Source organism: Bufo gargarizans, chromosome 1 (assembly GCF_014858855.1).
Source record: "Bufo gargarizans isolate SCDJY-AF-19 chromosome 1, ASM1485885v1, whole genome shotgun sequence".
Lineage (NCBI taxonomy): Eukaryota > Metazoa > Chordata > Amphibia > Anura > Bufonidae > Bufo > Bufo gargarizans.
The window spans coordinates 521,031,630-521,058,170 of NC_058080.1; the positions used below are offsets into that span (position 1 = coordinate 521,031,630).

At 44.7% G+C, this 26,541-nt stretch overlaps 1 protein-coding gene across 2 annotated transcripts in view; it reads left to right on the top strand.

Annotated features, from left to right (window-relative positions):
- The first annotated feature begins 24,269 nt into the window (after positions 1 to 24,269).
- Positions 24,270 to 26,541, top strand: part of ASPHD2 (aspartate beta-hydroxylase domain containing 2) — an 85,331-nt gene continuing 83,059 nt past the window's right edge. The window contains exon 1 of one of the 2 annotated variants that reach the window (XM_044275385.1): positions 24,270 to 24,346. The gene's annotated coding sequence lies outside the window, so the exon portion shown is untranslated. Of the gene's footprint in view, positions 24,476 to 26,541 lie in introns of both variants that reach the window. The other variant, XM_044275384.1, reaches the window with a different exon arrangement.

Sequence of the window (26,541 nt, forward strand, 5' to 3'; positions counted from 1 at the left end):
GTCACTGTCTGTCGCCAGATTTACTTTGGGGATTAAAGGGAACCTGTCACCCAAAAATCGCCTATTAAGCTGTTTACAGTACCTTATAGTGCTGTATAGTCGTTTCCTGATGCACTTTTTGTTAGTTTTGCAGCATGTATGCTCAGTCAGAAATCGATGTTATATTCAGCTGCTGCCCCGTGCTTCAAGTCAGGCTTGAAGTCACGGGGGCAGCGGCCTCGGCGTCTTACATGGCCCTCTCCCCGCCCCCTGCCTCTGTGACTGACAGCCGAAATCCGATTCCGGGACCGCGCTCAACGGCCGCATGCGCAGTAAAGGGCGGCAGGAGCGCGGTCCCGGCTGCCGCGCGTACTACGCGCCGTCTTACTTTCGCCGCACTGCGCATGCGCCCGACATCCTGTATCAAACGCGCCCGCGCCCAGATGCCGGGCGCGGGCGCGTTTGATACAGGATGTCGGGCGCATGCGCAGTGCGGCGAAAGTAAGACGGAATGTGCTTTCTGGACTTCCTCAACCCCAGTGGTAGCAAGAACTGCCTTTTAAGAGGTCATTCATTTCATCAGATGAAAAGTAGAACTTCCTATTTCCCTCTGACACCTCTCCCTCAGATAGGGGTTCGTCATCAGTCCATTGCTTGGAAGAAGACGCGTCATCTCCCATGCATTCGGAATTCGAGGAGGACACTACCCTGATTTTTGGTCGCTTAGGGGGTTGAGGTCCCTGGGTCATATCTGTCATAGTCGACATGGAGGACTGTATTTCTTCCTGAATCATGGTTCTGATACCCATAAGTGATGGTTGCTCCTCACGAATAACATTAAATATGCAGTCCTTGCAGAGTTTTTTTTTACATATGACTCAGGTAATCTCTTGAAGCAAGAGATACATTGCTTTCTTCTGCGCCTCCTGAGAATATGAAAAAACAACCCGGTCAGGAGGAATATTACATAGAGTATGGTGGAGACACCCATGTGCAAAAAAAAAAGAAGAACGCCAAGACTAAGTGCTCCCATATTTCTATGTGCATAAAAAGCACAGATATAGATACCTAAAAACGGATATCCCACAAGGGGAACTTACAGGAGGAGCTCTGGGGGCATCAAGCTCCCTAGGACTTTGCAGCTCAGGACCCGACATATTGAGACAGTGGAAGTATCACTCTACTCACTCAGACCTCAGATCAGCATTTGTCCGTGGCTCCCCACTGTTCTTTTATCCTGCTGCCGCTCCCTCCCGCTCCTGTGAACTTCCGGGTAGTACCACATGACGGCCGCGACCGGGAAGTGACATCATGCGTCTTCAGCGAGCCTGCACGCCGGCTGCGCTACCAGCTCAACCCACAGGGGGAGAGGTGGTGCCAGCAGTCCCTGGATGTATCAGAGCGAGCCCTCCTGATTTCCCCAGCCCAGCATTAGCACGTGGCCGCCGGCGGACTGGGGAGCTTAAAGAAATGAAACAAGCTTAAAGGGATCCTGTCACCAGTTTTATGGTGTCCTAACTAAGGGCAACATAAATAAGTGACAGATTTGCTTAGCAAAATGCTGGTTCACTTTCTTTAATTGACCCAGTCAATCTGCCAACATCTTGTATTGAAAAGCTCCAGCTGATAATGATGAGTCCTGAATATTCATGAGCTCCTGACTCTCCCCGCCTACCTGCTGCCGATTGACAGTTATTTTCCATATGAATCAGCAGCAGGTGGGCAGGGGAGTGGCTATATCTCTGAATAAAAAAAAAAACGCTCACTGACATCACGCTGGACTAAAATCAGCTCATTAGCATGTGGCATCTTTGTGTGTATATTATGAGATAACCATGTGTCACACCAGTAAGTGACTACATCTAAGGTACTTTTTAATGATTACTAGTTAATGATTGTATATAGTTAGTAAGATTATAATCAAATATCCACATGACAGGTTCCCTTTAAGGTAAATAGGAGACCGTTCATATAGGTCTCCCAAGAAAAACAAAAACAAATTTCCACCATCTCTCGGACGTGCAATGAGACTCTTCTTTGCCCCTGGCCTCAGTAGAGACAGGAAACACTGGGGAATGGTGGTGGGAGGGGCAATTTAACCTCTTCTCTGTTCCTGCCCCTACAGAGTTCAGGGGTCAATCTCCCTGTGATGCAGTCATGATGATAATATGGAAAAACGGATCCTGTAAAAAAACGGATCCTGTGCATAAGTTATGCACATTTGGCATCCGTTTGGGCCATTTCTGTCTGAGATCCGTTTTTTTAGATGGAAAAACAAAAGTACTGCAGGACTTTTTTTCCATAAAAAAAAAAATCTCAGATGGAAATGGCTCAAACGGATGCCAAATTTGCAAAACGATGCACAGGATCTTTTTTTTTATTTTATTTTTTTTACAGAATCAGTTTTTTTCTTTATTTTTCTGTTCTTCTGACAGATCAGAACAGAAAAATAACGGCAATGTGAACCCTCCCTTACTGAAATAAATTAACTTTTCAATTATAATCTAATGTATTTAAATGCACTCATAGAATCGGGACAACATGACTGTACACTATATATCTAAGTTGATCTCCTACTTCCATATGTCACCCAGCTTTTCAAAGCTGCTGAAAGGCAAATATGCAGTGAAGGAATTATCACTGCAGAAAAATGTTATCTATTCAGCTGTACGTCCTACGGGTGGCACTATGTATGTACTACAGCTGGTATTAACGTTGACACCAAATCCATTTTGTACTATCAGTATTCTTTCATACAAAATGTCCATGCTCACTGTGTAGACAAAAGCTATCCAGACTAAACCCAGCGCCCTCCTCCTAAATTTCCTCGTTCACGTGCACTAGCATGAGAGGGGGAGTAGATATGGCTGCAGCCCGAGAGAACAATGTTCTAGGTTACAAATAAAAATGACATGAGGGGCACACCTGCACCTGGAAATCACATGGAAGGCCAGCCAAAACGTATGTGTAACAATAATTTTATTAACACACACTATATGTACAGAATGTATATAAATATAAAATGAGGATCCTCAACTTTCACATAAATCAATACGTAGACATATGATTAAAATATCTGTGCAACAATTTAAAATTGACTAAATGGTGCAGACTTGTTATATTTCGAATGCACAAAGATGGAGGCACACTGACTCTATTTAAAGTTCTGACTATGGTCAGTGGTGGTATCCAATCCTGATTGAAAATGTTTTCACAGCTTATATGGCTTGCTTTGCTGAAAAACCGCTCTATGTAGCTGGTATACAGTCTAATAATGCCGCACCTATGTGGCCGGTAAAGATGTTTGTATGAACAGTCTTTATAGTGAGGTTTTTTCACAGCCCATATCTCTGAAACTGCTGTTAAACCGTACTTAATGTACCCACATTACTCACTGTTCTGATGTGGTACAATACCCGATCCTCCGTGCTTAGCGTAGCGTCCCACGTGTTACAGCATCGGTGGTCTGGGTTCCGGTCTGTTCTTTTTACCTGGCGAGCGGATTGTTGGGACAGGGTAAGCAGTGATTGAGACGCCGGGGTCAAACTTATTTGGGACCCGATGTGGATTTCGGCGTTGTTTAGTGTCTTTAAGTTCAAGGCACTTTGTCACTTCACCGCTTGTGTTCCTTTCTGTCCAATGTGTGGATAAGCGCTTCCGGAAGATCTGTAGTGGTGCGCAGGTAAATCCGCTGCGGCTTTTTTCCTTTTTAGTTGAGACTTGTTACCAGACGCGTTTCGGAGTTGGCAGTGACTCCTTCCTCAGTGGTCAAGTCTCGTATGTTATGTGAAGGTTTATATAGAGCTAAGTCTCTCCTCTCATTGTGCATTGTTTAGACGTCATGGGGAGGTTTAGAAAACCCGGGTATGGATTCCCGAGTTCTTTGGTTTTTTATCATGACGATACCGATGTGTGTATATATGTGTGGATTCAACAGTATACATAATAATCTAATACTATGAACACATACGTGTTGGCTGGATACGATTGCAACTGTTCATTTAAATTATGGAATCCTGTATCCATACGATCCAAATGATAAGATTTAAAACAGCATACATTTTAAAATGATTAATAATAATTACTTCTGCACTATATGAAGATATTCTTCGCTTCTTTCTTGAGCTGTGTCTGCATGACCATCAGATGTAGTTATTAAACAATTTGTCCCCATAGGTTCGTTTACCATATGGTTTCCGTTGGAAATGCATTCACAGCAAAAGCTGATAAGTGTGTTGCAATAGTATATATATATATATGAATATAAAATTTAGTAAGTACAAACCACGAGTATTATACATGATAGTGATAATATGGATCGTATTAAAAAGACTATGCTATATTCAGATATCAATAGACCTATTGAGGTATTAAAAAATAGATAGGTTAACATATATATATATATATGTTTATATATATATATAAATATAGATGGAATCGGTATTAAAAATATTAAAAATGTTAAAAAATCTAAAAAATATAAATATGTATGATAAGAATAAAAATTAAAAATTAATAATGTTGCAATCTTCTGGTTATTTTTAATTGATAAATACAGAGCCAATAGTAAATGAATATTATATACATATTATTGTAATAATTCCATACTTGTCTAAAAAAATTTATTTATAAATTTTTTATTATATGATTATTTAGAAAATTGCTTAAAATGTAGTTGTTTAGAAAATTACCTAAAATGAGCAGACCAATCTCATGTGTTTAATCTGTATTTATTCTGTTTATAAAAAACCGAAAATCTCCATTTCTGCATTTAAACCTCGTGGGAGGATAGAGTCGAATTCAAAAATTTTTCTGGATTCAACTCTGGACATTTGACTTATATGGTCTCCTCCTCTCCAATGTGTGTTCACTTTCTCTAAGGCTGCAAAAATCATTCCTTGTGGTTCTTGATTATGTGACATCTTAAAATGGTGTGACAGAGTGTGTTTGTCATATCCCTTTTTAATGTTAGAGATGTGTTCCGCAATACGTTTTTTCAATGTTCTTTTTGTTCTGCCCACGTATTGTTTTTTACATGGGCATTGGATAATATATATGACACTTTCTGTGTTACATGTCATAAACTCTGTGATTTTGTGTGTGTGGTTATTGCTAGTAGATTTAACTTCAATGGTTTTTTTAGGGAATGTGGTGGATTTACACCCCATACAGGAACCACATCTATAAAAGCCTGTTAGATTTATCCATTTTTGAATTGATGTTGTTTTCACAGATTTATTATTGATAGTGGGAGCTACCAGTAGGCCCAAATTAGGAGCCTTAGAGAAAGTGATTAGAGGTTTGTTTGGTAAAATGTGGCCAATTGTCCTATCTTTGACGACGTGGTGCCAGTGTTTATTGATTATATATCTGATCTTTTTATATTGAGAATTAAATGGCAATATAATTCTTATATTATCATTTGTGTCAGTTTTTAATGTTTCCATTTTGTCAGAGAAAAAAGTATTGCGGTCTAATTTACGTACAGTTTCCAAAGAGGATTCTAAAATTTGCAATGGGTATTTCTTCTCTAAAAATTGGTCCCTTAAATTTAAAGCTTCTTCTTCAAACGTTTCTTGTTTTGAGCAATTCCTCTTAATGCGTCTAAATTGCCCCGAAGGGATATTCACAAGCCATTGTGGTAAATGACAGCTGTCAAATAATATATAGTTGTTTTTGGACGTAGGTTTTTGATAGGTGCTACATAGTAATGTGTCTTTCTCTATATTAATTTGTAAGTCTAAAAATTCAATGGAAGAAGTACTTGTAATAGCCGTAAAATGTAAGTTCAATAAATTATTATTGATATCTTCTAAAAAGAGATCGAGTGATGATTGGTCACCTCTCCATATAAACAGAATGTCGTCTATATAACGGTTCCAGAGCACCAGGTTTGTCCCCAGTTTTGGGATGATGACGTCTTGCTCCCACTGTGCCATAAAAAGATTGGCATAACTGGGGGCAAACCTGGTGCCCATGGCTGTGCCTTGTACCTGCACATAAAATTCTGTATTAAAATAAAAATAGTTGTGGTCCAATATAAATCTGACTGCCTCCGTTATATACTCTATCTGCTGAATCGGTAATTGTCCATCTTGTATCAATTGTGATTTCATGGCTTGGATCCCCTGGTCATGTTGGATTATCGTATAGAGGGACTGTACGTCTAGTGTACCTATAATCCAAGTCGGGTCCCATTTAATTTTTTCTATCGTTTTAATTATTTGTGTCGTATCTTTAGTATAGGATTTGGTTTTCTTAACTACAGGTTGCAATAATCTGTCTATATATTGAGACAGATTTGCCGTAAGGCCATTTATTCCAGAAATAATGGGTCGTCCAGGTGGATCAGTATAGCTCTTATGTAATTTTGGGATGCAATAAAAAACCGGTAATCTTTGTTGTGTGCTCAATATATATTTATGCTCATCTTGTGTTAAAATTTCTTGTTCCAGACCCTTATTACATAACGTAGTTAGTTGTGAATAATAATCCTGTGTGGGGTCTGATTTTAATTTTTTATAGGTTTTAATATCTGATAATTGTCTCTTACATTCATTATTATACTTTTCTGCTTCTAAAATAACAATAGCCCCGCCTTTATCTGCGGGGCGGATTATTATGTTGTTATCCTTCTGTAATTGTTTTACTGCTTGTATTTCCTGTCGGGATAGATTACTATTGTTCACATTTTTTGTTGTTTTTATTTTTCTTATGTCACTCTCTATCGATTGTCTGAAAGTGGCCATTTCATGGCTAATTTCTTGTCTAGGATACTTTCTAGACCTAGTTTTCAAGTTTGTGTGAATATAAGTTTGTTTAGCTGATTTGTTCATTTCTGGGTTGATAGGGTTTTTCATATAATATTTTTTCAAACATAATTTTCGGATGAATTTCTCCACTCCTATATAAGTGTCAAATTTATTTAATTGGACAGTCGGTGCAAACTTGAGGCCTTTGTTCAGCAATTCAATTTGCGATTGTGTGAGGGAGGTGGTGCTCAAATTTACAATAGAATTCGAAGTGTCAGTGTCTGTGTGAGTTATCTGTCGTAATTTTTTCTGTTTTTTTCCCCTACGTGGTTTTTTCTTCCTTCGTATTTGTGTGGTCTGTGTTGGTGATGCAGTGCGTAATGGGGCTCCCTGTAATGTGTCGGCTCCCGTTGTTGGGATTGATAATAATGTTGTGGATTGTGGTTTTGTTCTTGACTGTCGTGTCGGTGTCTCAAATTGTATGAGTGGTGGTATTTGATTGGGGATTTGTCTTGTGTCTTTGCATGTGATTGAGGTGAGTGTCGTCTCGGACGTGCTCTGTGATGGGGCGGGGTTTGATCTAAAAAATGATTCTCACTAAAAACTTCAAACCTATTTGATGTGGGTATTGTGTAGTGTTTATCTACATGTGTATCCCTTACTTCTATAGGTGCCTGTATAGTTGGTTGCTTATTAAAGGTTTCCTCTACTGGTTTGTTTTTAGACTTTTTTGGAGAATTTTGTATATTGTATATTTTCCTAGTTTTTTTCGTAATGATGTCATGCTCCATTTTATCTAAATTTTTGCATAATCGCTCCTGTAGGAGTGTAAATTCTTCATTTTTTGGTAGTTTTTCTATACCACTTTTCATTTGTTCTATTTGCAATGTAATTTGTTCCAGCATTTGGGTCCTTCTCCTTACAATCATCTCCATTAAGGCAATGGATTGTGATTGTAAAAAGGAGTTCCATTCATGATCAAACTCTTCATTACATAGGTCTTGAGCTGGTATTTTGGACAGAAGCAGCCCCTTGGGAATTTTTCTCTCTTTTATGTATTGATTTAACATTCTGATTTCCCAACGTTGCTTTAGTTGCCTCTGTGCAAAAAATTCAAGCTCCTTAAAAGTATCAGACATTGTTTTTTCCACTGATATATGGGTTTCATTTGTATTATCAAACAGATAGGATTCAACTAGCAATCGTTTTTGCTCCATGTGGTTCCAGATGTCCATTGTTGATTAAAGAGGAGCTCAAACCCAATATGGGGAATAAAAAATTCAAAGTTGAAATAGATGGATTGGCTCACTCTATCAATCACAACGCGAGGGTGCTCCCCCAAAAAAAAGATATCCCCAATCTTTCAGAATAATTGGATACAAATAAAAATGACATGAGGGGCACACCTGCAAAGATAGGACAAAGATAGGACAATTGGCCACATTTTACCAAACAAACCTCTAATCACTTTCTCTAAGGCTCCTAATTTGGGCCTACTGGTAGCTCCCACTATCAATAATAAATCTGTGAAAACAACATCAATTCAAAAATGGATAAATCTAACAGGCTTTTATAGATGTGGTTCCTGTATGGGGTGTAAATCCACCACATTCCCTAAAAAAACCATTGAAGTTAAATCTACTAGCAATAACCACACACACAAAATCACAGAGTTTATGACATGTAACACAGAAAGTGTCATATATATTATCCAATGCCCATGTAAAAAACAATACGTGGGCAGAACAAAAAGAACATTGAAAAAACGTATTGCGGAACACATCTCTAACATTAAAAAGGGATATGACAAACACACTCTGTCACACCATTTTAAGATGTCACATAATCAAGAACCACAAGGAATGATTTTTGCAGCCTTAGAGAAAGTGAACACACATTGGAGAGGAGGAGACCATATAAGTCAAATGTCCAGAGTTGAATCCAGAAAAATTTTTGAATTCGACTCTATCCTCCCACGAGGTTTAAATGCAGAAATGGAGATTTTCGGTTTTTTATAAACAGAATAAATACAGATTAAACACATGAGATTGGTCTGCTCATTTTAGGTAATTTTCTAAACAACTACATTTTAAGCAATTTTCTAAATAATCATATAATAAAAAATTTATAAATAATTTTTTTTAGACAAGTATGGAATTATTACAATAATATGTATATAATATTCATTTACTATTGGCTCTGTATTTATCAATTAAAAATAACCAGAAGATTGCAACATTATTAATTTTTAATTTTTATTCTTATCATACATATTTATATTTTTTAGATTTTTTAACATTTTTAATATTTTTAATACCGATTCCATCTATATTTATATATATATAAACATATATATATATATATGTTAACCTATCTATTTTTTAATACCTCAATAGGTCTATTGATATCTGAATATAGCATAGTCTTTTTAATACGATCCATATTATCACTATCATGTATAATACTCGTGGTTTGTACTTACTAAATTTTATATTCATATATATATATATACTATTGCAACACACTTATCAGCTTTTGCTGTGAATGCATTTCCAACGGAAACCATATGGTAAACGAACCTATGGGGACAAATTGTTTAATAACTACATCTGATGGTCATGCAGACACAGCTCAAGAAAGAAGCGAAGAATATCTTCATATAGTGCAGAAGTAATTATTATTAATCATTTTAAAATGTATGCTGTTTTAAATCTTATCATTTGGATCGTATGGATACAGGATTCCATAATTTAAATGAACAGTTGCAATCGTATCCAGCCAACACGTATGTGTTCATAGTATTAGATTATTATGTATACTGTTGAATCCACACATATATACACACATCGGTATCGTCATGATAAAAAACCAAAGAACTCGGGAATCCATACCCGGGTTTTCTAAACCTCCCCATGACGTCTAAACAATGCACAATGAGAGGAGAGACTTAGCTCTATATAAACCTTCACATAACATACGAGACTTGACCACTGAGGAAGGAGTCACTGCCAACTCCGAAACGCGTCTGGTAACAAGTCTCAACTAAAAAGGAAAAAAGCCGCAGCGGATTTACCTGCGCACCACTACAGATCTTCCGGAAGCGCTTATCCACACATTGGACAGAAAGGAACACAAGCGGTGAAGTGACAAAGTGCCTTGAACTTAAAGACACTAAACAACGCCGAAATCCACATCGGGTCCCAAATAAGTTTGACCCCGGCGTCTCAATCACTGCTTACCCTGTCCCAACAATCCGCTCGCCAGTTAAAAAGAACAGACCGGAACCCAGACCACCGATGCTGTAACACGTGGGACGCTACGCTAAGCACGGAGGATCGGGTATTGTACCACATCAGAACAGTGAGTAATGTGGGTACATTAAGTACGGTTTAACAGCAGTTTCAGAGATATGGGCTGTGAAAAAACCTCACTATAAAGACTGTTCATACAAACATCTTTACCGGCCACACAGGTGCGGCATTATTAGACTGTATACCAGCTACATAGAGCGGTTTTTCAGCAAAGCAAGCCATATAAGCTGTGAAAACATTTTCAATCAGGATTGGATACCACCACTGACCATAGTCAGAACTTTAAATAGAGTCAGTGTGCCTCCATCTTTGTGCATTCGAAATATAACAAGTCTGCACCATTTAGTCAATTTTAAATTGTTGCACAGATATTTTAATCATATGTCTACGTATTGATTTATGTGAAAGTTGAGGATCCTCATTTTATATTTATATACATTCTGTACATATAGTGTGTGTTAATAAAATTATTGTTACACATACGTTTTGGCTGGCCTTCCATGTGATTTCCAGGTGCAGGTGTGCCCCTCATGTCATTTTTATTTGTATCCAATTATTCTGAAAGATTGGGGATATCTTTTTTTTGGGGGAGCACCCTCGCGTTGTGATTGATAGAGTGAGCCAATCCATCTATTTCAACAATGTTCTAGGTTAGTTTTTATGGCCAGCAATTGTGATATGAGATGAAACAAAAGCAAATAAAGACTAATAAGGAGATTATGTAACATTTTGTTAGTTGTTTTTGTTTTGTTTTTTTGATTCTGGGTTTAGAGCATAGGTGTCGCTAAAGGGGGGCAATTGCCCTCCCCCCTAGGTTATTCCTATGTCTTCAGGACAGCGATACAGATGGAAGTACTGCGGCGGGGCAGGGGAGAGGCGTCTCCCTTCCCCATTCCTCAGATAGGCTGCACGGAACAAAGGCCGGAAGAGGCCTGCATCGCATCACTGCCAGCCTGATGGAGGTAAGGCCTCCTGCACACGAACGTTGTGTGCATCCGTGGCCGTTGTGCCGTTTTCCGTTTTTTTTCACGGACCCATTGACTTTCAATGGGTCCGTGGAAAAATCGGAAAATGCACCGTTTGGCAGCCGCATCCGTGAGCCGTGTTTCCTGGCCGTGAAAAAAATATGACCTGTCCTATTTTTTTCACGGCCAACGGTTCACGGGCCCATTCAAGTCAATGGGTCCGTGAAAGAACACTGATGCACACAAGATTGGCATCCGTGTCCGTGATCCGTGGCCGTAGGTTAGTTTCATACAGACGGATCCGAAGATCCGTCTGCATAAAAGCTTTTTCAGAGCTGAGTTTTCACTTCGTGAAAACTCAGATCCGACAGTATATTCTAACACAGAAGCGTTCCCATGGTGATGGGACGCTTCTAGTTAGAATACACTACAAACTGTGTACAAGACTGCCCCCTGCTGCCTGGCAGCACCCGATCTCTTACAGGGGGATATGATAGTGCGGCACCTGAAGGGGTTAATTGTACTATCATATCCCCCTGTAAGAGATCAGGGCTGCCAGGCAGCAGGGGGCAGACCCCCCCCCCTCCCCAGTTTGAATATCATTGTGCGGCCCCCCCCTCCCCTGTTGTTAACTCGTTGGTGGCCAGTGTGCGCACCCCCCTCCCTCCCTCCCTCTATTGTTTTAATACATTGGGGCCAGTGTGCGCGCGCCCCCAACCCCCCCCTCCCTCCCTCTATTGTTTTAATACATTGGGGCCAGTGTGCGCACCCCCCAACCCCCCCCCCCCTCCCTCCCTCTATTGTAATAATAGCATTGGGGCCAGTGTGCGCACTGCCAGTGTGAGCACCTGCCAGGCAGCAGGGGGCAGTCATGTACACAGTTTTTTTGTATATTCTAACCTGAAGCGTCTCCATCACCATGGGAACGCCTCTGTGTTAGAATATACTGTCGGAAATGAGTTTCACGATGTAGCTCATATCCGACAGTATATTCTAACATAGAGGCGTTCCCATGGTGATGGGGACGCTACAAGTTAAAATATACCATCGGATTGGAGAAAACTCCAATCCGATGGTATAACAGAACTCCAGACTTTACATTGAAAGTCAATGGGGACGGATCCGTTTGAAATGGCACCATATTGTGTCAACATCAAACGGATCCGTCCCCATTGACTTGCATTGTAATTCAGGACGGATCCGTTTGGCTCCGCACGGCCAGGCGGACACCAAAATGACTTTTTTTTCATGTCCGTGGATCCTCCAAAAATCAAGGAAGACCCACGGATGGAAAAACGGTCACGGATCACGGACCTACGGACCCCGTTTTTGCGGACCGTGTAAAAAAACGTTCGTGTGCAGGAGGCCTAAGTATAAGTGTTTATTTTTTTTATATGGTACTACTACTGGCACATTATTGGGGGGCATCTATGGGGGCACCTGTTACAGGCACATAATTGGGGGGCACCTGTTACTGGCACATGATTGGGGGGCATCTATGGGGCACATCTTACTGGCACATTATTGGGGGCACTTCTTACTGGCACATTATTGGGTGGCACTAGGGGGGCACTTATTACTGGCACATTATTGGGGGCACTATGGGGGCATCTACTGAGGCAACAAAGAAGGGGTATTTTATATGGGGAAGAGGAACACTATTGGGGCTTCTACTGAGGCCACAAAGGGGTATTTTATATGGGGGGCTCTGTATTAGAGGCATTTTATATTGGTGCACATTATGGTGGGTTATGTGGGAAAGGGGAGAGAGGAGTACTATGGGCTCATCTATGGGGGGCACTAAGAAGGGGTATTTTATACTTACAAATTATGGGGGACACGGAGGGCATCTACTTGGGCACTATATATGGGGCATTTTATACTGGTACATTATGGGGTGCACTAGGAAGAAGGGGGGAGAGGAACACTATGGGGGCATTTACTGGGAGCACTATATAGTGGTATTTTATACTGGCACATTATGGGGGCACTATGGGGACATTAGCTCAACTGGGGGCATTAAAAGGGGGTATTTTTTGCACTGGCACATTATAAGGAGAATTATTACTACCGGAGGGCATTATGATGGGCTTTATTACTACTGGGGGTCTATAGGGAACATGATTACTAGTATGGGCACTATGGGAGCATTATTACTTCTGGGGCACAGTGGGGACATGTTGGGGGCACTGTAGGAGCACTATTACTGCCATGTGGGCTCTAGCAGAGAATTATTACTATTGGTGGGACTTTTGGGGCACTATTACTGTGGGGGCACCTTGGCACAGTATCAGCTTACCACAATTATTTTTGGGAGACATTACGTTTACACTATTAGTGTCAGGGCACTATTTGCTGGGTGCAGTTATTTTAGGGCACTGTGTGCCAATAATTATTGAAGGGCACTATCTGCATGGTACTACTATTATCAGGGGGTTTATCTGTGTCTGCAGTATAGTCTTGGGGAGCACAGCGGCACAGTATTGGGGGTTGTAGGATGATTTGTCCAGAAGATGTGAGGATGATGGAAAAGTAGTGAACTAAGATTTTGTTTGTCAAACTGCAGAGACGAGAAATGGCTGAAAAATGGTGGTCTGGTCTGAAGGTCTGAAAGGAGAAGATGAGGAAAGAGAACATCTACATCAAAGAGACGTCACTGGATGTAAGAGGTATAGGGTGCTTTATTACCCTGTATGTAGGGGTGGATGGAGGGGTTAGTAGTAAAAAAAAAGTAATCTGCAAAATACTATGTATTTGTGTCAGAAGTTGTTCTTTTTTAATTTTTAGAATAATGATACAGCCATATTATTTGATACTTTTGTGCTGATTCTTTTCCCCCCTCTATATTAAGGGACACTATAGTCACCAGAACCACAACAGCTAAACGTAGTAGTTCTGGTGTCTATAGGATGTCTCTGCAAGCTTTTTACTGTAAACACTGCCTTTTCAGAAAAAAGGCAGTATTTACATTACTGCCAAGGAACACCTCATCATTATTAAAGTTTACTACTCTAGAAGGAGTGTGGATTTTTTTGTGAGTGTGCGTTGTGGTGGAGGGTGTGATTGCATGCTAGGGTGTGGGAAGGCGGGATCCAGGGGGCCCAAGTAAATTCTTGCCCAGGGTCCAATCAATATTAAAGACGGCCCTGGATCTGTTAGTTTTGCCTAACTGAAAGTACTGCCCACCCGCTTCACTACGGGCTCCTCGGCAGTCAAGTCAATCTTCCCCCGCCCACCTCAGCTGCTATTGGCTGGGAGGGAGAGGGCAGCACTACCATTGGCTGCCCATGTATTTCAGCCTAGCTGGGCCTGCAGAGGCAGGAAAGAATGCGGCTTGGGGATTTAACATCAGGAAACATCGTTGCGTGCCCCTCCCCCTGCCACCACGCCTAGAGGAGAAAGGCATGAGGACAGAGCACATCAGAACTGTAAGTACCTTTTCTATCTGCGATGCACCCCTGACCAGCGCCCCCTGCGTTACACGCACCCCTGACCAGCGCCCCCTGCGTTACACGCACCCCTGACCAGCGCCCCCTGCGTTACACGCACCCCTGACCAGCGCCCCCTGCGTTACACGCACCCCTGACCAGCGCCCCCTGCGTTACACGCACCCCTGACCAGCGCCCCCTGCGTTACACGCACCCCTGACCAGCGCCCCCTGCGTTACACGCACCCCTGACCAGCGCCCCCTGCGTTACACGCACCCCTGACCAGCGCCCCCTGCGTTACACGCACCCCTGACCAGCGCCCCCTGCGTTACACGCACCCCTGACCAGCGCCCCCTGCGTTACACGCACCCCTGACCAGCGCCCCCTGCGTTACACGCACCCCTGACCAGCGCCCCCTGCGTTACACGCAGCCCTGACCAGAGCCCCCTGCGTTATATGCAGCCCTGACCAGCGCCCCCTGCGTTACATGCACCCCTGACCAGCGCCCCCTGCGTTACACGCACCCCTGACCAGCGCCCCCTGCGTTACACGCAGCCCTGACCAGCGCCCCCTGCGTTACATGCACCCCTGACCAGCGCCCCCTGCGTTACATGCTCCCCTGACCTGCGCCCCCTGCATTACATGCAGCCCTGACAAGCGCCCCATGCTTTACATGCACCCCTGACCTGCCTGACCAGCGCTCTCTGCATTACATGCACCCCTGACCAGCGCCCCCTGCTTTACATGCACCCCTGACCAGCGCCCCCTGCATTACAAACTTACATGCACCCCTGACCAGCGCACCCTGCGTTACATGCACCCTGACCAGCGCACCCTGCGTTACATGCACCCCTGACCAGCGCACCCTGCGTTACATGCACCCCTGACCTGCGCACCCTGCGTTACATGCACCCTGACCAGCGCACCCTGCGTTACATGCACCCCTGACCAGCGCACCCTGCGTTACATGCACCCCTGACCTGCGCACCCTGCGTTACATGCACCCCTGACCAGCGCACCCTGCATTACATGCACCCCTGACCAGCGCACCCTGCGTTACATGCACCCCTGACCAGCGCACCCTGCGTTACATGCACCCCTGACCAGCGCACCCTGCGTTACATGCACCCCTGACCAGCGCACCCTGCGTTACATGCACCCCTGACCAGCGCACCCTGCGTTACATGCACCCCTGACCAGCGCACCCTGCGTTACATGCACCCCTGACCAGCGTACTCTGCGTTACATGCACCCCTGACCAGCGCACCCGGCGTTACATGTACCCCTGACCAGCCCACCCTGCGCTACATGTACCCCTGACCAGCGCACCCTGCGCTACATGTACCCCTGACCAGCGCACCCTGCGCTACATGTACCCCTGACCAGCGCACCCTGCGCTACATGTACCCCTGACCAGCCCACCCTGTGCTACATGTACCCCTGACCAGCCCACCCTGTGCTACATGTACCCCTGACCAGCCCACCCTGCGCTACATGTACCCCTGACCAGCGCACCCTGCGCTACATGTACCCCTGACCAGCGCACCCTGCGCTACATGTACCCCTGACCAGCCCACCCTGCGTTACACGCACCCCTGACCAGCGCACCCTGCGTTACACGCACCCCTGACCAGCGCACCCCGCGTTACACGCACCCCTGACCAGCGCACCCTGCGTTACATGCACCATTGACCAGCGCACCCCGAGTTACACGAACCCCTGACCACCGCATTCTGCTTACAAGCAGAATAAGTAGTATTAGCTGCACACACCAACAACACCCACAGGGTTATTTCACAAAAGGGTGAAGAGTTTGGAGAAGTGAACTACAGTGAGTGCAGAATTATTAGGCAAATGAGTATTTTGACCACATCATCCTCTTTATGCATGTTGTCTTACTCCAAGCTGTATAGGCTCGAAAGCCTACTACCAATTAAGCATATTAGGTGATGTGCATCTCTGTAATGAGAAGGGGTGTGGTCTGACATCTACACCCTATATCAGGTGTGCATAATTATTAGGCAACTTCCTTTCCTTTGGCAAAATGGGTCAAAAGAAGGACTTGACAGGCTCAGAAAAGTAAAAAAATAGTGAGATATCTTGCAGAGGGATGCAGCACTCTTAAAATTGCAAAGCTTCTGAAGCGTGATCATCGAACAATCAAGCGTTTCATTCACAATAGTCAACAGGGTCGCAAGAAGTGTGTGGAAAAACCAAGGCGCAAAATAACTGCCCATGAACTGAGAAAAGTCAAGCGTGCAGCTGCCAAGATGCCACTTGCCACCAGTTTGGCCATATTTCAGAGCTGCAACATCACTGGAGTGCCCAAAAGCACAAGGTGTGCAATACTCAGAGACATGGCCAAGGTAAGAAAGGCTGAAAGACGACCACCACTGAACAAGACACACAAGCTGAAACGTCAAGACTGGGCCAAGAAATATCTCAAGACTGATTTTTCTAAGGTTTTGTGGACTGATGAAATGAGAGTGAGTCTTGATGGGCCAGATGGATGGGCCCGTGGCTGGATTGGTAAAGGGCAGGGAGCTCCAGTCCGACTCAGACGCCAGCAAGGTGGAGGTGGAGTACTGGTTTGGGCTGGTATCATCAAAGATGAGCTTGTGGGGCCTTTTCGGGTTGAGGATGGAGTCAAGCTCAACTCCCAGTCCTACTGCCAGTTTCTGGAAGACACCTTCTTCAAGCAGTGGTACAGGAAGAAGTCTGCAAGGTAAGAAAAACATGATTTTCATGCAGGACAATGCTCCATCACACGCGTCCAAGTACTCCACAACGTGGCTGGCAAGAAAGGGTATAAAAGAAGAAAATCTAATGACATGGCCTCCTTGTTCACCTGATCTGAACCCCATTGAGAACCTGTGGTCCATCATCAAATGTGAGATTTACAAGGAGGGAAAACAGTACACCTCTCTGAACAGTGTCTGGGAGGCTGTGGTTGCTGCTGCACGCAATGTTGATGGTGAACAGATCAAAACACTGACAGAATCCATGGATGGCAGGCTTTTGAGTGTCCTTGCAAAGAAAGGTGGCTATATTGGTCACTGATTTGTTTTGTTTTGTTTTGAATGTCAGAAATGTATATTTGTGAATGTTGAGATGTTATATTGGTTTCACTGGTAAAAATAAATAATTGAAATGGGTATATATTTGTTTTTTGTTAAGTTGCCTAATAATTATGCACAGTAATAGTCACCTGCACACACAGATATCCCCCTAAAATAGCTAAAACTAAAAACAAACTAAAAACTACTTCCAAAAATATTCAGCTTTGATATTAATGAGTTTTTTGGGTTCATTGAGAACATGGTTGTTGTTCAATAATAAAATGAATCCTCAAAAATACAACTTGCCTAATAATTCTGCACTCCCTGTATATAGGACAACATCGCTGATTTAGAAAAAAATCTCTCCAATTCAGCTCACTTTCCTATTCAGTTAGGTCGTCCTAGATTGTTCCCTTCTCCAAACTCTTCACCCTTTTGTGAATAAGCCTGTGAGCGTCTGTTCATTTGTTTTCTTTAGGGACATGTCTAACATATGGGATTATTTACACAGCCCTGGCGTTTGCTGAAACTGCTTTAAACTATAAAGAAAAGTTTCCAAGAGTGTTTCTCTCTTCCTCAGGTCTGAAGCAATACCAAGGAAGAAAGGAAAACGCTTCAAAGAGTGTCCTTTAAGTATTAGGATAGTACAGTAAAAAGGTATCCCTGCAGACCGCAATACTCGAGGATTTTGTGATCCTATTTATATATACTTATTTCAGTAATATGATTAAATGGTGAAAATGATTAGTGCCCCCCCATTTTTGACTGTTGTATCTTATGTGCCCCCCCCCCCCCCATATATTGTTCCTAGAGTCGCCATTAGTTTAGATAATATACAGCACCACTACATACACCTTAGCCGCACAGACAGCACCACTACATACACCTTATCCGCACAGACACAGCACCACTACATACACCTTATCCGCACAGACAGCACCACTACATACACCTTATCCGCACAGACACAGCACCACTACATACACCTTATCCGCACAGACAGCACCACTACATACACCTTATCCACACAGACACAGCACCACTACATACACCTTATCCGCACAGACACAGCACCACTACATACACCTTATCCGCACAGACACAGCACCACTACATACACCTTATCCGCACAGACACAGCACCACTACATACACCTTATCCGCACATACAGCACCACTACATACACCTTATCCGCACAGACAGCACCACTACATACACCTTATCCGCACAGACACAGCACCACTACATACACCTTATCCGCACAGACACAGCACCACTACATACACCTTATCCGCACAGACACAGCACCACTACATACACCTTATCCGCACAGACACAGCACCACTACATACACCTTATCCGCACAGACACAGCACCACTACATACACCTTATCCGCACATACAGCACCACTACATACACCTTATCCGCACATACAGCACCACTACATACACCTTATCCGCACAGACACAGCACCACTACATACACCTTATCCGCACACACAGCACCACTACATACACCTTATCCGCACATACAGCACCACTACATACACCTTATCCGCACATACAGCACCACTACATACACCTTATCCGCACAGACACAGCACCACTACATACACCTTATCTGCACACACAGCACCACTACATACACCTTATCCGCACATACAGCACCACTACATACACCTTATCCGCACATACAGCACCACTACATACACCTTATCCGCACATACAGCACCACTACATACACCTTATCCGCACAGACACAGCACCACTACATACACCTTATCCGCACATACAGCACCACTACATACACCTTATCCGCACATACAGCACCACTACATACACCTTATCCGCACAGACAGCACCACTACATACACCTTATCCGCACAGACAGCACCACTATATACACCTTATCCGCACATACAGCACCACTACATACACCTTATCCGCACAGACAGCACCACTACATACACCTTATCCGCACAGACACAGCACCACTACATACACCGTAGCCGCACAGATAGCACCACTACATACACCTTAGCCGCACATACAGCACCACTACATACACCTTATCCGCACATACAGCACCACTACATACACCTTATCTGCACAGACAGCACCACTACATACACCTTATCCGCACAGACACAGCACCACTACATACACCTTATCCGCACAGACAGCACCACTACATACACCTTATCCGCACAGACACAGCACCACTACATACACCTTATCCGCACATACAGCACCACTACATACACCTTATCCGCACATACAGCACCACTACATACACCTTATCCGCACAGACACAGCACCACTACATACACCTTATCCGCACAGACAGCACCACTACATACACCTTATCCGCACAGACACAGCACCACTACATACACCTTAGCCGCACATACAGCACCACTACATACACCTTATCCGCACATACAGCACCACTACATACACCTTATCCGCACATACAGCACCACTACATACACCTTATCCGCACAGACACAGCACCACTACATACACCTTATCCGCACAGACACAGCACCACTACATACACCTTATCCGCACATACAGCACCACTACATACACCTTATCCGCACAGACAGCACCACTACATACACCTTATCCGCACAGACACAGCACCACTACATACACCTTATCCGCACATACAGCACCACTACATACACCTTATCCGCACATACAGCACCACTACATACACCTTATCCGCACATACAGCACCACTACATACACCGTATCCGCACATACAGCACCACTACATACCCTTATCCGCACATACAGCACCACTACATACACCTTATCCGCACAGACACAGCACCACTACATACACCTTATCCGCACAGACACAGCACCACTACATACACCTTATCCGCACATACAGCACCACTACATACACCTTATCCGCACAGACAGCACCACTACATACACCTTATCCGCACAGACACAGCACCACTACATACACCTTATCCGCACATACAGCACCACTACATACACCTTATCCGCACATACAGCACCACTACATACACCTTATCCGCACATACAGCACCACTACATACACCTTATCCGCACATACAGCACCACTACATACACCTTATCCGCACATACAGCACCACTACATACACCTTATCCGCACATACAGCACCACTACATACACCTTATCCGCACAGACAGCACCACTACATACACCTTATCCGCACATACAGCACCACTACATACACCTTATCCGCACATACAGCACCACTACATACACCTTATCCGCACAGACAGCACCACTACATACACCTTATCCGCACATACAGCACCACTACATACACCTTATCCGCACATACAGCACCACTACATACACCTTATCCGCACAGACAGCACCACTACATACACCTTATCCGCACATACAGCACCACTACATACACCTTAGCCGCACAGACAGCACCACTACATACACCTTATCCGCACAGACAGCACCACTACAAACACCTTAGCCGCACAGACAGCACCACTACATACACCTTATCCGCACAGACAGCACCACTACATACACCTTAGCCGCACAGACAGCACCACTACATACACCTTATCCGCACAGACAGCACCACTACATACACCTTATCTACAGACAGCACCACTACATACACCTTATCTACATACAGCACCACTACATACACCTTAGCCGCACAGACACAGCACCACTACATACACCTTATCTACATACAGCACCACTACATACACCTTATCTACATACAGCACCACTACATACACCTTAGCCGCACAGACACAGCACCACTACATACACCTTAGCTGCACAGACAGCACCACTACATACACCTTATCCGCACAGACAGCACCACTACATACACCTTAGCCGCACAGACAGCACCACTACATACACCTTAGCCGCACAGACAGCACCACTACATACACCTTATCCGCACATACAGCACCACTACATACACCTTATCCGCACATACAGCACCACTACATACACCTTAGCCGCACAGATAGCACCACTACATACACCTTAGCCGCACAGACACAGCACCACTACATACACCTTAGCCGCACAGACAGCACCACTACATACACCTTATCTACATACAGCACCACTACATACACCTTATCCACAGACAGCACCACTACATACACCTTATCTACATACAGCACCACTACATACACCTTATCTACATACAGCACCACTACATACACCTTAGCCGCACAGACAGCACCACTACATACACCTTATCTGCACAGACAGCACCACTACATACACCTTATCTACATACAGCACCACTACATACACCTTATCTGCACAGACAGCACCACTACATACACCTTATCTACATACAGCACCACTACATACACCTTAGCCGCACAGACAGCACCACTACATACACCTTATCTGCACAGACAGCACCACTACATACACCTTATCTACATACAGCACCACTACATACACCTTATCTGCACAGACAGCACCACTACATACACCTTATCCGCACAGACACAGCACCACTACATACACCTTATCCGCACAGACAGCACCACTACATACACCTTAGCCGCACAGACACAGCACCACTACATACACCTTAGCTGCACACACAGCACCACTACATACACCTTATCCGCACAGACACAGCACCACTACATACACCTTATCCGCACATACAGCACCACTACATACACCTTATCCGCACAGACAGCACCACTACATACACCTTAGCCGCACATACAGCACCACTACATACACCTTAGCTGCACATACAGCACCACTACATACACCTTATCCGCACAGACACAGCACCACTACATACACCTTATCCGCACATACAGCACCACTACATACACCTTATCCACAGACAGCTCCACTACATTCACCTTATTCACACAGACAGCACCACTACATACACCGTAGCCGCACAGACAGCACCACTACATACACCTTATCCACAGACAGCTCCACTACATTCACCTTATTCACACAGACAGCACCACCACATACACCTTATTCACACAGACAGCACCACCACATACACCTTATTCACACAGACAGCACCACTACATACACCTTATCCGCAGACAGCACCACTACATACACCTTAGCCACAGACAGCTCCACTACATTCACCTTATTCACACAGACAGCACCACTACATACACCGTAGCCGCACAGACAGCACCACTACATACACCTTATCCACAGACAGCTCCACTACATTCACCTTATTCACACAGACAGCACCACCACATACACCTTATTCACACAGACAGCACCACCACATACACCTTATCAACTTATCCGCACAGACAGCTCCACTACATACACCTTATCCATAGACAGCTCTGCTATATGCACCATATATACGCAAATCACTGGCTTTCCCATACCTGCACCTTTATGTACATAAAGTGATCTCTATTTCAGACTCTCACACACACACACACACACACACACACACACACACAGCTCTGCTTCATGCACACACAAAGCAACAGTGCATTTGTTTTATCAGGACACACACAGCTCTGCTACATTCACCACACACCCACACACACACACACATCACTCTGCTGCCCTGACATCTGTATCTTAGTTTCACACACACAGCTCTGCTACATGCACCTTACACACACATCACTCTGCTGCCCTGACATCTGTATCTTAGTTTCACACACACAGCTCTGCTACATGCACCTCACACACACACTTCACTCTGCTGCCCTTACATCTGTATCTTAGTTTCACACACAGCTCTACTACATGCACCTCACACACATCACTCTGCTGCCCTGACATCTGTATCTTAGTTTCACACACACAGCTCTGCTACATGCACCTCACACACACTTCACTCTGCTGCCCTTACATCTGTATCTTAGTTTCACACACAGCTCTACTACATGCACCTCACACACATCACTCTGCTGCACTGACATCTGTATCTTAGTTTCACACACACAGCTCTGCTACATGCACCTCACACACACTTCACTCTGCTGCCCTTACATCTGTATCTTAGTTTCACACATAGCTCTACTACATGCACCTCACACACATCACTCTGCTGCCCTGACATCTGTATCTTAGTTTCACACACACAGCTCTGCTACATGCACCTCACACACACTTCTCTCTGCTGCCCTGACATCTGTATCTTAGTTTCACACACACAGCTCTGCTACATGCACCTCACACACACACTTCACTCTGCTGCCCTTACATCTGTATCTTAGTTTCACACACAGCTCTACTACATGCACCTCACACACATCACTCTGCTGCCCTGACATCTGTATCTTAGTTTCACACACACAGCTCTGCTACATGCACCTCACACACACTTCACTCTGCTGCCCTTACATCTGTATCTTAGTTTCACACACAGCTCTACTACATGCACCTCACACACATCACTCTGCTGCACTGACATCTGTATCTTAGTTTCACACACACAGCTCTGCTACATGCACCTCACACACACTTCACTCTGCTGCCCTTACATCTGTATCTTAGTTTCACACATAGCTCTACTACATGCACCTCACACAGACATCACTCTGCTGCCCTGACATCTGTATCTTAGTTTCACACACACAGCTCTGCTACATGCACCTCACACACACAGCTCTGCTACATGCACACCATCCCACGCTTCATACTACACCTCTTACAACAGAGCAGTCTCATGACCCGCTAAGGTGACAGCGCCACAACCAACGCAGCGCGACCCCTCCCCCCGAGCACGTGACCGCTCACATGATCGTGACGTCGGCGCAGGTCCTAGAGCCCACCGCTCGTATCTAGCTTCCAGGCTGGAGCCGGGGATAATGCAGCAGGTTGGTTAGGGGATTTTACTGCAATGTACGTACGTATTTAAATGAGTGTGTAGAAAAAACCGGATGACAGGGTGAGACATGACCAGAGTGAGAAGACCAACCCATCACCCCACAGCACTGCTATAGAAGGTATAGTAACTGCATCCAGTGCATGCTCTGTGAAAGCTGTCAGCATGGAGTGCTGCATGATGGGCCTGACAGGCTTAGTGATGTGCCATTCTGCTGCATAGGGCAGATGCGACTGTGTTATGTAAAGCACTGCAGATCAGGCATCATGCAGGGGACCCACAGCCTGCTCCCATTCACTGGTGGCTCTGGTGTGTGGGGGGGTGATATGTATGCTAGACAGGTAGAGCCATCTGCAGCAGTCTATTACCATCAGATCTATTGGGGGCCCCGTGGGGGCTCCATCCGCCTCCTTCCCCAGTACTGTGATGTATTCCTAGCACATAGACGCCCATACGAATACAATTTGGAGGCGAGTGCACCGGTGAATTGGCATCCGGTAATTTAATGCTGCTGCACCATAGGCCCTCTCTACCAGGTGCACCGTATGCAAGCAGTATGGGAAAGCCCTGTAAAATAGTATTCTAGAGAATATTTTTTAAATAACTTTTTATTTTATTTTATATCGGTAATAGGAATGTGATTTATTTTTTTAACCTGTCGAAAACTGGATCCAACTTGAAAATGACTGTGATTGGTTCAGGCTGTTGTCCCGGTAACAGTAAGCCACTCACAGGCCAGAGCGACAACTATCTGCAGTTCTGCTGTCTAAATTGCGCTAATTTCAGATAACGATGTATTATTGCTCGTGGCGCTGATGTGCAACCATAATTCATCAAGGCGTACTGATGATGTCATAGACGGGGTGTACGTAGATGGCTGCTACAGTCAGCCGGAGGGCTCGTTGAGAGATTTACATGCTTATAGGATAAAAATCTTTGGCAAATCCACATGTGCGTCTCACACTTTTCTCAAGCCCCGTTGTAAAAATGGCTATTTTTGTCTGCAAAATGGACAAAAAATAGGACCTGTTCTATAATTTACGGCACGTGCTGTCTGCATTTTTTGCGACCACCCCGTAGAAATGCATGGGTCCGCATTCAATCAGCAAAAAATGCTGATCGGATGCAGATGGAAAATACGATTGTGTGAATAAGGTCTAAGGCCAATTTCACACAAGTGGTTTATTTTGTATTTTTTGTCGCGCAATTGATTTTTAACTATTGAACTACAGCTCAGTCAATAGTTAAAATCAATCAGTCGCGCTAGAAAAAAGTCGCCATGTAGCCCGGGCCTAACAGGCTGCGATGCATGGCGGGCCTGGGCACCATTGTTAGGCCCCTGGATACCATGACAACCCAATGGCAAGTGCTGTGGTCAGCTTTGAGGGGTTAAAGGAGATGTCCGAGTTGAATACAAATTAGGACCGCCCCTGTAGATGTGCTAAAAAAACAAAAAAAACATACCCCCCCCCCCCACCTCCATTTCTCCCCTGCCGCTTCCAACAAGTCCTCCCGGTGCTGTATGTTTTCCTGGCTGCAGCGATGACGTTCCATGGATTCACCAGTAACGCCCCTGGCTGCAGCGATGACGTTCCATGCATTCACCAGTAACGCCCCTGGCTGCAGCGATGACGTTCCATGCGTTCACCAGTAACGCCCCTGGCTGCAGCGATGACGTTCCATGCATTCACCAGTAACGCCCCTGGCTGCAGCGATGACGTTCCATGCATTCACCAGTAACGCCCCTGGCCGCAGCGATGACGTTCCATGCATTCACCAGTAACGCTGAGGCCAGTGTTTGGCTACAGTGGTGAGCTGTGGGCATGGAACGTCACTGCTGCAGCCAGGAAGATGACATCAGCAGCGCGGAGGGGCAGAGCACAGTGCTGGAAGCGCAGAGGGAGAAAAGGGATTAGTATGGCTTCTTTTGATATTTTAGCAAAGGCGCAGGGGTTGTACAGAAGCGCCGTGATCAGATATGAACTGACTGCATCATAAAACGCTATGATAGTCAGTTCAGGGGAGCCATGGTCAGCCGGCAGACACACGGACCGGGCCGATTGCGGTCGTATACATGCGCCCTTGTATAGTAGAATGCAGGGAGATTGGAGATGCAGCTCCGACCTATGGCCCAAGAGCCCTATACGCGTCAGATTACTATCGGCCAAACCCTCCATTTTCGGCAGT